The sequence below is a fragment of the Protopterus annectens genome, chromosome 13.part0 (genome assembly GCF_019279795.1).
Source record: "Protopterus annectens isolate FY-2018-M chromosome 13.part0, PAN1.0, whole genome shotgun sequence".
NCBI classification, from domain to species: Eukaryota; Metazoa; Chordata; order Ceratodontiformes; family Protopteridae; genus Protopterus; species Protopterus annectens.
Genome location: NC_056747.1, coordinates 231,018,506 through 231,027,075, shown reverse-complemented (window position 1 = coordinate 231,027,075; position 8,570 = coordinate 231,018,506). Strand labels below are relative to the sequence as shown.

General features: G+C 36.5%; 1 protein-coding gene across 1 annotated transcript in view; it reads right to left on the bottom strand.

Annotated features, from left to right (window-relative positions):
* Positions 1-6,377: 6,377 nt before the first annotated feature.
* The window catches only part of LOC122787190 (mast cell protease 1A-like), a gene marked incomplete in the record, with an annotated part of 834,391 nt that continues 832,198 nt past the window's right edge, over positions 6,378-8,570 (bottom strand). The window contains 1 exon segment of the mRNA XM_044053777.1: positions 6,378-8,570. This exon segment is cut by the window's right edge and continues 3,483 nt beyond it.

Sequence of the window (8,570 nt, the reverse complement as noted above, 5' to 3'; positions counted from 1 at the left end):
TGTCGGTGTGAGCAGGTTTTCCTGTAGTATATATTGCATGACTTGATTATGGATGCATTTGTCAAGTACTTTAGAGAGGAAAGTATATCAATATGTCTGAAATGATAGATTTCTGAGGAGTTACCTCCTTTGTGTATAGCTAGAGTGTAGAATTGCTTCATATTGAGGGAACCTTAGATTCAGAGATGGAGTGGTTTATTAATATAGATACAGGGATAGCAAGAGAGTCATCTGCAACCTGAAGGAAATAAGGAGGGATATTATCAGCCAATGTAGAACACGGTTTTAGTTTTGAGAGTAGAGATTTAATATAGTTGGTGGGTATAGAATTTAGGGAGAAAGTATCGGAAGCCTCTAGGGTAGGAGAGGATGCAGGATACTTAATAGAGTTGGTTGAGGAGTGGACAGAGTTTACCATTTTTGAGATGGATTCAGTAAAGTAAGAGTTGAAGATGTTAGCCATCTGTTCTGATACCTTTGTAGGGCAGGGCTTGGGGGATGAAGGGTTCCCAAGATACGATATTTGATTGAGTTCCAACATTTTTAAGATTAGTTCTTTGTGCGGAAGAGGGTTGAAATAAAATAAAATAAATAAATAAACTGTCCACCTCTTTCCACCACTTCTCTGTCATCCAATTTGATTACAAAATGTTTCCATAAGCCATATTTCCACCAGCAATAACATGTTTGGTCCCTCATGAGTTTCATAACACACCTGAAACATTCACATAAGGATTTACTAAATGCAACTCTCATGACAGATAAAACATGACATTAACACATAGCTGTTCTGCATTCCAGCAGATTCACATACGGTTGTAGGAGTAAAATGCTTCTTTACGTGAAAGACTGAAAAGAGCACCATTGTCTACTGTCAACTCCCAGTCTAAGTTCAACACCTCAAGATATTATAACACATGCTCTAATACTTTACCGTCAGCAGCACAACTGATCTTGGCAGTGCTGTGCTTCAGACAGAGTACAAAAAAATTTACAACAAATAACTCTTTGTTTAGGTTGCATACCATTTGTATGTCTGTACTGAAATTTGACAATCAGTTATCTTGATTTCAGAGTGATGTTGACTCAATTAATTCAATCTGTAAATCCATGTGTGCACTCCAATGGTTACACCTGAAACTGTGTTACAGTGTTTGTTAACCTATTCATACATAATCTATCACTGTTATTCTGCAGTCTACTCTCCAATGTAGGAAGCATTTGATTGACTTGTCAATGCACAATTTGAAAGCATGAGACAAGACATGCGTGCAATCATCCAAGAAAGAAGTGGCAGGAATACTTGATTGATAATCCACTAGTTAACAACTGTGGTTGTTATTGGCATCCCAAACTGTGAAACAGGTACATGCCCCTCACAGTAACACAATTTACATGAATGACAGTATATAAATCTTAGTAGAGAAATATGGCATTACATGTGACATTCACAGTGTTGTTATGATGCTCTGTGCACACCTATGCATTTCTCCCAAAATCTGTGATGCTTAGTACCACCTGTTCCAAACAAATGTAATTTTTCACATCATTGAATTCAGATGCTTTCTGTGGTGCTTACAACTGATACTGTGCTCTGCAGATTGTGTAACTAGATAGGTAGGAGGTTTGATCTCCACAGCTTCATCTGCACTTTATCCCATCTTTATCAGAAATATCCTCTATAAAATATAATGATGAGGTCATCCCATCAAAAGTGTGCTCTCTCCACTTAAGAGTTCAGACGTCTGTGGCACTTGGAAATAATAGCATGCTCTCTATATTCTGTAACTAAATAGGTAGGAAGTTTGATTTGTCAATGTGGAAAAACTTGTGTGTGTGTGTGTGTGTGTGTGTGTGTGTGTGTGTGTGTGTGTGTGTGTGTGTTTGTGTGAGTGTGAGGGGTGATAGGAACAGGTAAGAAATGTTTGGTGCTGTCTCCACTTCCTCTGTGGAAAATGCATTTAACTTTGAGCACAGCTCTGTTGCCCCACTTTTAACAGAAACATCCTCTCTGCAGCACAATGATGAGATAATCCTTTCAAAAGCACTTTCTGTCCTGTTAAGAGTCAGACTTGACATGTGGCACTTGCAAATAATACTGTGCTCTCTAGACCATAACTAGCTAGGTTGGACATTTGATTCTCAATGTGGGGAACTTCTTTGTGTCTGGGGGCTGAATAGTAACAGGTAAGAAATGCTTGATGCTGTGTCCACATCTCCTGAGGAGAATACATTTAACTTTGCACACAGTTCCCTTATTCCGCTTTTAAAAGAAACATACTGTCTTCAACACAATGAGATCATCGTGTCATAATGCTGTCTCTCCCGTTAAGAGTTAGAGTTCTCCTGTAGCACTTGCAAGTAATACTGTGCTCTCTAGACTGAAAACTAGATAGGTTGGAAACTAAATTCTCTACATAGCAAATGTGTATGTGTGTGTGTGTGTGTGTGTGTGTGTGTGTGTGTGTGTGTGTGTGTGTGTGTGTGTGTGTGATGAGGGGTCAGGTGAGTGTGTCCTCAATCAACTTCCAGTCTGGAGAAAGATTTTAAACTCCTAGAGGACTCCATCATCCCCTTATCCCACTATTCACAACAGCATATTCTCTGCAACACACAGATGAGGGCATTCTTTCTAAAGTGCACTCTCTCACAATGGAAGTCAGACTTGTCCTGTGGCACTTGCAGTTAATGCAGTGATCTCTAGAATGTGTAGATAGGTGGTTTGAATACAGCAGTGATGACTGCATCTGTGCAAAGCCTAAAATACATTGGAATACTTTCCTTAAACACTTACAATTTGTAACATTCCACTCAAGTGTCATCCAACATTAATGTATTGAGTTTTAACTGTAGCAGGGGTTTCTACAATGAAGAGGTGATATCATCCACTCAAAGATGATGTATATATCACTTGAACTCTCCTGTGACACTCACTGGTGATACTGTACTCTATAGATTGTATAACTATTGTATTACATGTTCAGTAAATTATTGTAATGTGATGTACTATGTGGAGTTTTTCTTCATGGGCCTCTGCTGAAAACAGGCAATTTCTGCCCAGTCAGACTTTCCTGGTAAACAAATATAAAATAAATAAAATAAATAAATAAACAACTAGATAGTTAGGTATTTTGAGTCCATCCTTTTTTAAATAGCGTGACTGTTATTACTGTCATATACATTTGACTGCTACACAACCACCATTATGTACACTTCCACTTATGAGTTGTATTTTCAATGACACAGTGTTATGCTAGGAAATTCTATCATCCCTATGGAAAATACATTGTTGGTAACACAATGATTACATAATGATTACATAACTGTAATATCTCACAATTGTAGCAAAAGCCAGTATTACATTGACGAAATATTGGAATCGTCTAGTCATGCCCCCAACATTTTGTACCTACATCAGTTGCGGATCTCATCCCGCCATACCTACACTACTGCATACCCCTTATAATAAGAAAGTGCTTTAAACTCTTCAAGGATGTTCTTCACGATGTAACCGATACTCATATTTCTGAGGCATTTATGATTGACATGCATCTGTCTGATATCTGTCTTGGCATGTGCTCAGCAATAACAAGATGCAAACGTTTAGTATGTCACTCATTGCTCACAAGTATTACGTGTTTTTGAAATAATTATGCACTGTTTTGCACATCTTCAGCCAAACATTTCTTTATTATTGCAATTCTTTTCTTCACACTGTACAGCTTAATGGCAGATGAGAGCTTATGTAAAATATTTCTCACTGTATGGCATCCTGCCAGATCATCAGAAAGTGTGATTGGGCTTCTGTTATGACACTTTCTTTGGTGATGGTGTCGTTGCAGTGCTGTTATGTTACTATTCCCTGTAATTCCTTGTGATCAAGCCCTGTATAACAATGTATAAGATGTGTGTCATTTACCAATGAAAAACAAGAAATCATGAAATGCCATTAGATCTATGTTGTCATTTGTCACTTATGTATGTTGAGTGTTATTATATTACTATTTAGCATTTACATGACTATACAACATATGCTTGTCTATTACATGTTTATAGGTGATAAGCCTATTTCCAATAACATTTATTGACAAAAATATGTCCCTTTCTCATGTGCATGACACAAGAGCTGTAACATTAATTTCTTCTTGTGCATACATGGTGAAGTGGGAAATGCAGCAGTGGTGCTGGACAGTGTACATGCATTCTCTGTATATACATCTCACATGCAATAAGTGCAGTCTATGCACTTATCCCATAAGGTATCTACTGTACTTGCTAATTGTTATCTCAACTCAGCATTTTATTAGCATGTATATCACATTAACTCTCATTTGTTGCACTACAGCTTTATGTCCCTTTCATGCCTTTTGTTAGTCAGTTTTTATTTTTGTGCATATGTCAAGTATTGTGATTGAAGTTAATTATCATTGCATCAATTTGGCAGTATTCATGCTGCAACTGTTTCTTTGGTAATTCAACACATTTGCCTGCAGTATCTGAGTACGTTTGCTCTCCCCTCATAATTACTTCTGCAGTACAACTAATGTCATTTGTGTTCAGTTCCCCCGTTTCACTTTCCATCCTCCAAAATTTTTGCTCATAGTATTTCTGGGCTACAGCATGTGCTTGCCTATTAGGGTTTCCCTATAGGGAATCCGTTTTGTTTGCATTCTCTGTTTTTGCTTGCAGACACCTTTCCATGGCCACAAACAGAATTTCATGGCTATGGAAAGATGCTTGCAAATGTGTAGGCATGAACGAACAGCATGCATATTTGAATAGCGGTGCTGCTCATCACGCTAACACACTTACATTGTATCGGCTACATGACTGTTAATGAATCCCAGGGATAAAATTACAGAAAAACACAAATGTATAGAAACATACATAACTGACATGGATGTATTAATGGAACAAAAATTGTACTTAAAGGAAAACATTCTAGATGCAACAACTTAAATTTTGCAGTATTGAAATGAAGACTGATTTCAGCTATCAGGTATCATCTGGCCATTTGTACAGATAAGCAGTAATGTTCTCTACATTCATAAAAGAAAATTAAACATTTATTTACTGAAACCTGGGAAAACTGGGTATTGTGGCTTGAATTTAGTGCAAATAAAGATAGTATATATCAAAACATAAACACTGATAGCATGTTTTGCTTCAAGTGTTAGAAATTCAGAAAATGTATCTAACATTTTTAGCTGTTTTAGCAGTTTCACTTTCTTAGCATCTTAGCATCTGTTTCAGCATGGGATTTGAATAGTAGGGGTCTAACCACACATCTTGCTGTTTATAACAAGCTTGCTTGATTCTATGTGCTTGATAACTAAACACTCAGATTGTATAAGTATAAGCTTTTTTTATCTTGCTAAGAATAACCTATCCAGAACCTTAGAATTTTGGTTAGGTTTGCATGGCCACATGCAAGAGACTCCCATGTGACTGAGTTTAATTTTGACAGAAGAGCAATCTCCAGAGGTTGGGAAAGTGATTGACTTTCATTAAACACATCCACATGTTGCATTGTGTTGACCAATGAGGGAAATAGAACTTTGGTCAATAAGAATGTCTAGTGAATCTGAACATTTAATTTACTCCAAGATATATTTGCAGTGAAAGCATTCAGCAAAGTACTAATCTCAGACAGTGGGTCACATATTGTTCAATCTGTAGCAACTTGTGTAAGAGCCTGCATGATGGTGGTCCTTTAGTATAGCTGTTTACTAGGCTTAGCATAGAAAACACTGACATATGTTAGTAGTATGAAGTTGCTTCTAATACAGTCTTTATAATCCACACCCAGAAGCTCCTGAAATATTTCATTTGCGACTGATAGAGACATATATGCCTCAACTGTAAAGAGTTTGTATAGCCAGCAGTCAGAAGCTAAATAACCATCCATTTTGGTACACCCTCTTCAGGCAAGTTAGTTTTGTCGACTAAGTTAAACTGGAAGTACTTGTTAGTTATAAGTAGTGCACCTCAACATATGTTTTAGCATCTCCTGTCATCTTAGAAAATATTGCAGTCATTGTTTGTATATCCATATATAGCTCCCAAACGTGAAATTCCAAGCATTTTTCCTTTCTGGTGAGATAAGACCCAATACATTTCATTTTACAACATATTTAAAAAAGATATGCACTTTCTTTCTCCTTGTACCCATGTTGTGTTTTTGATATATACTACTATAAACCATTGGTTTGTTGTTTTGGAAAATGTAGTGTTAGGGATTGAAGCTATACAGAGAATATGTAAAACTTTACAAACTATGCAGTGCCATACTTTGTTTTTGTCATAATTTTTTTCAGAATAGAATTTTTTTTCTGTTTGTCTTTCACATCAAAATAAATTGTCATCTGGAGAAAATATGATTAGCAAGTAATTTTTATTGCTGCAAGCATCATACAGAATACTTATGTATTACATTATTAAAAGCTCCAGCTAAATACAAATCAATAACAGGGTGAAAATCATAAGTTTTTTTTGCATTTGATCTTTAAAATTCACATCTACCTCACTTATTCTTGTCCACAGAAGTGAAGAGTCAAGAGAGTTGCACTTCATTTTTAAACATATAAACAATGAATATACTTGCTGATTAAACATGTTTAACAGCAGAATTTCAACAAGATATCTATGCTCTTCTGTTTATACATTTGTCAGAAGAATACAGTAGCAGCACACACACACACACACACACACACACACACACACACACACATATACATACACAGGAAACTAAACACACAGAGACCTTTGTCGTAAACCAGAATGGAAGCTACACAATTCAGACAACTTCAAGTTGAACTGAAGTGTACAATTTGTTTGTCAAAGCTAAGTAATTCTTTTAGCTGTAATATACAATATAGAATAATTTTACACTCCTTGCAATTATTTGTTATGCGATATACAGAAGCTAACTGCTTCTCAAAGTGGTGTTTGCTGAGGCTTAACTGTGAAGGCTGTCATCCTGAGAAGCCTAAAGATTTTGAGATGATTTTTTTTTTTTTTGTTGATGTTTTGTTACACTGGTTGTTAAGTTAGTTTAGTTAACATCAACCTCTTTTTCTCCATTCTTACATTAGGTTGGGATGTCATATTGACATTAGTCAAAGTGATCAAATCACCTAGAACAAATGATTACACCATCAACATGACTCACAAGAAAAATGCAACATAAGTCAAGGTGATGTGGTTCTAAAGCTCTCTTAAAATTACCCCCACTCAAGAGCTAAGTAGTAGTTTGTAAAGATCTTAAATGTTAAAGGAGTGCTTACGCAACTCTTTGAGGTCCAGTATCTTAAAATGTTTTATTTATGGCTCCACAGTATGGTGGTAGAGCACCGGACTCCAGAGAACAGGTACATGGGATTGAGGCCCAAAGGCATAAAATATTTTTTTCTTGTAGTTGGGATTTGGCATAATGGTTAACGTGTTACCTTACAAACACAGGGTACTGAGTTTGATTCTCACCTTGGAGGGAAATTGGTTAGGATTAAAATTGTCTGCAAGGACAGCTAGCATAATACTTACTTATGAACCCATGAACCAATGCCAATAGATTGGTAGGAACAGAGTCATGAGAACATTGATGAAGTCCTTCTTCATATGGAGGGTACAGGATAACTTGGTCAGCTTTCCTGAATGTGTGGTGGGTGACAGAACAATGAACCAGTTTCATGGATTCATATGACAGACTTAATAAAACAACTGTATTGATGCAGAGGTATTGATGTCCAGAGGTTTAATATGCTCTGTAGTGTTTCAGTAAGCAGTGAAGGCTGGATTCAAGGGCCGTGTATATCACATATGTTTATGCTTATATGCAGGGAACAGTATTGTTTTACTGGGTCTAGTTCAGCTGATTGTCTATGCATATGGCTGTGCCCCCACAGCCCCAGCTAATTATATATACCAAGTCTGAGATTGTACAACAGTGAGGAAAAAACAAATCTCTACCCTGCTGTTGTGCAATCTCCCACATACAAATGCTGCTATTTCCTTCTGCCAGCATTTGTTCAATATTCTGAATATTCGCTGCTGTGGTCTCAATGTTTTGTTGTTTGACCATGTGTATGGTCGCCCAACTGAATGGGGCACATTTTTTTATGGTGCCATTATAGAATAACTGATGTACTGCAATAAATAATATATTAAGAAGTTCAACATTTATTTGGAAACTTAAAGCCTAATTAAGCAATTATAATGTTAGAACTAGAGTGTTAGAATGACATGTATTATTTTTATTGTACAGCACTGCTTTCTTATTAAAATGTTTACTGCTACTAACAGAAAGTAACATTATATAATATTATATTTATTGAAATTGGTGTAAAACTCATATTACTATAGCTTATGCTTGTTTGAGTGTGTGTTTGTGTGTGTCTGTGTGTGTAGCTGCAGGGTTGCAGTGTATTTAAAAGTAACAAACTGGCCATGATATTTTTCAGTTTCCTATACAGTCAGAGTCGTAACCATTGCACTTGATACGTGACTATCTCTGGAGGTCAGGAGAGGTCAAGGTGTGTGTGAAAACAAATAAACACAGTAAATCGTGTTGT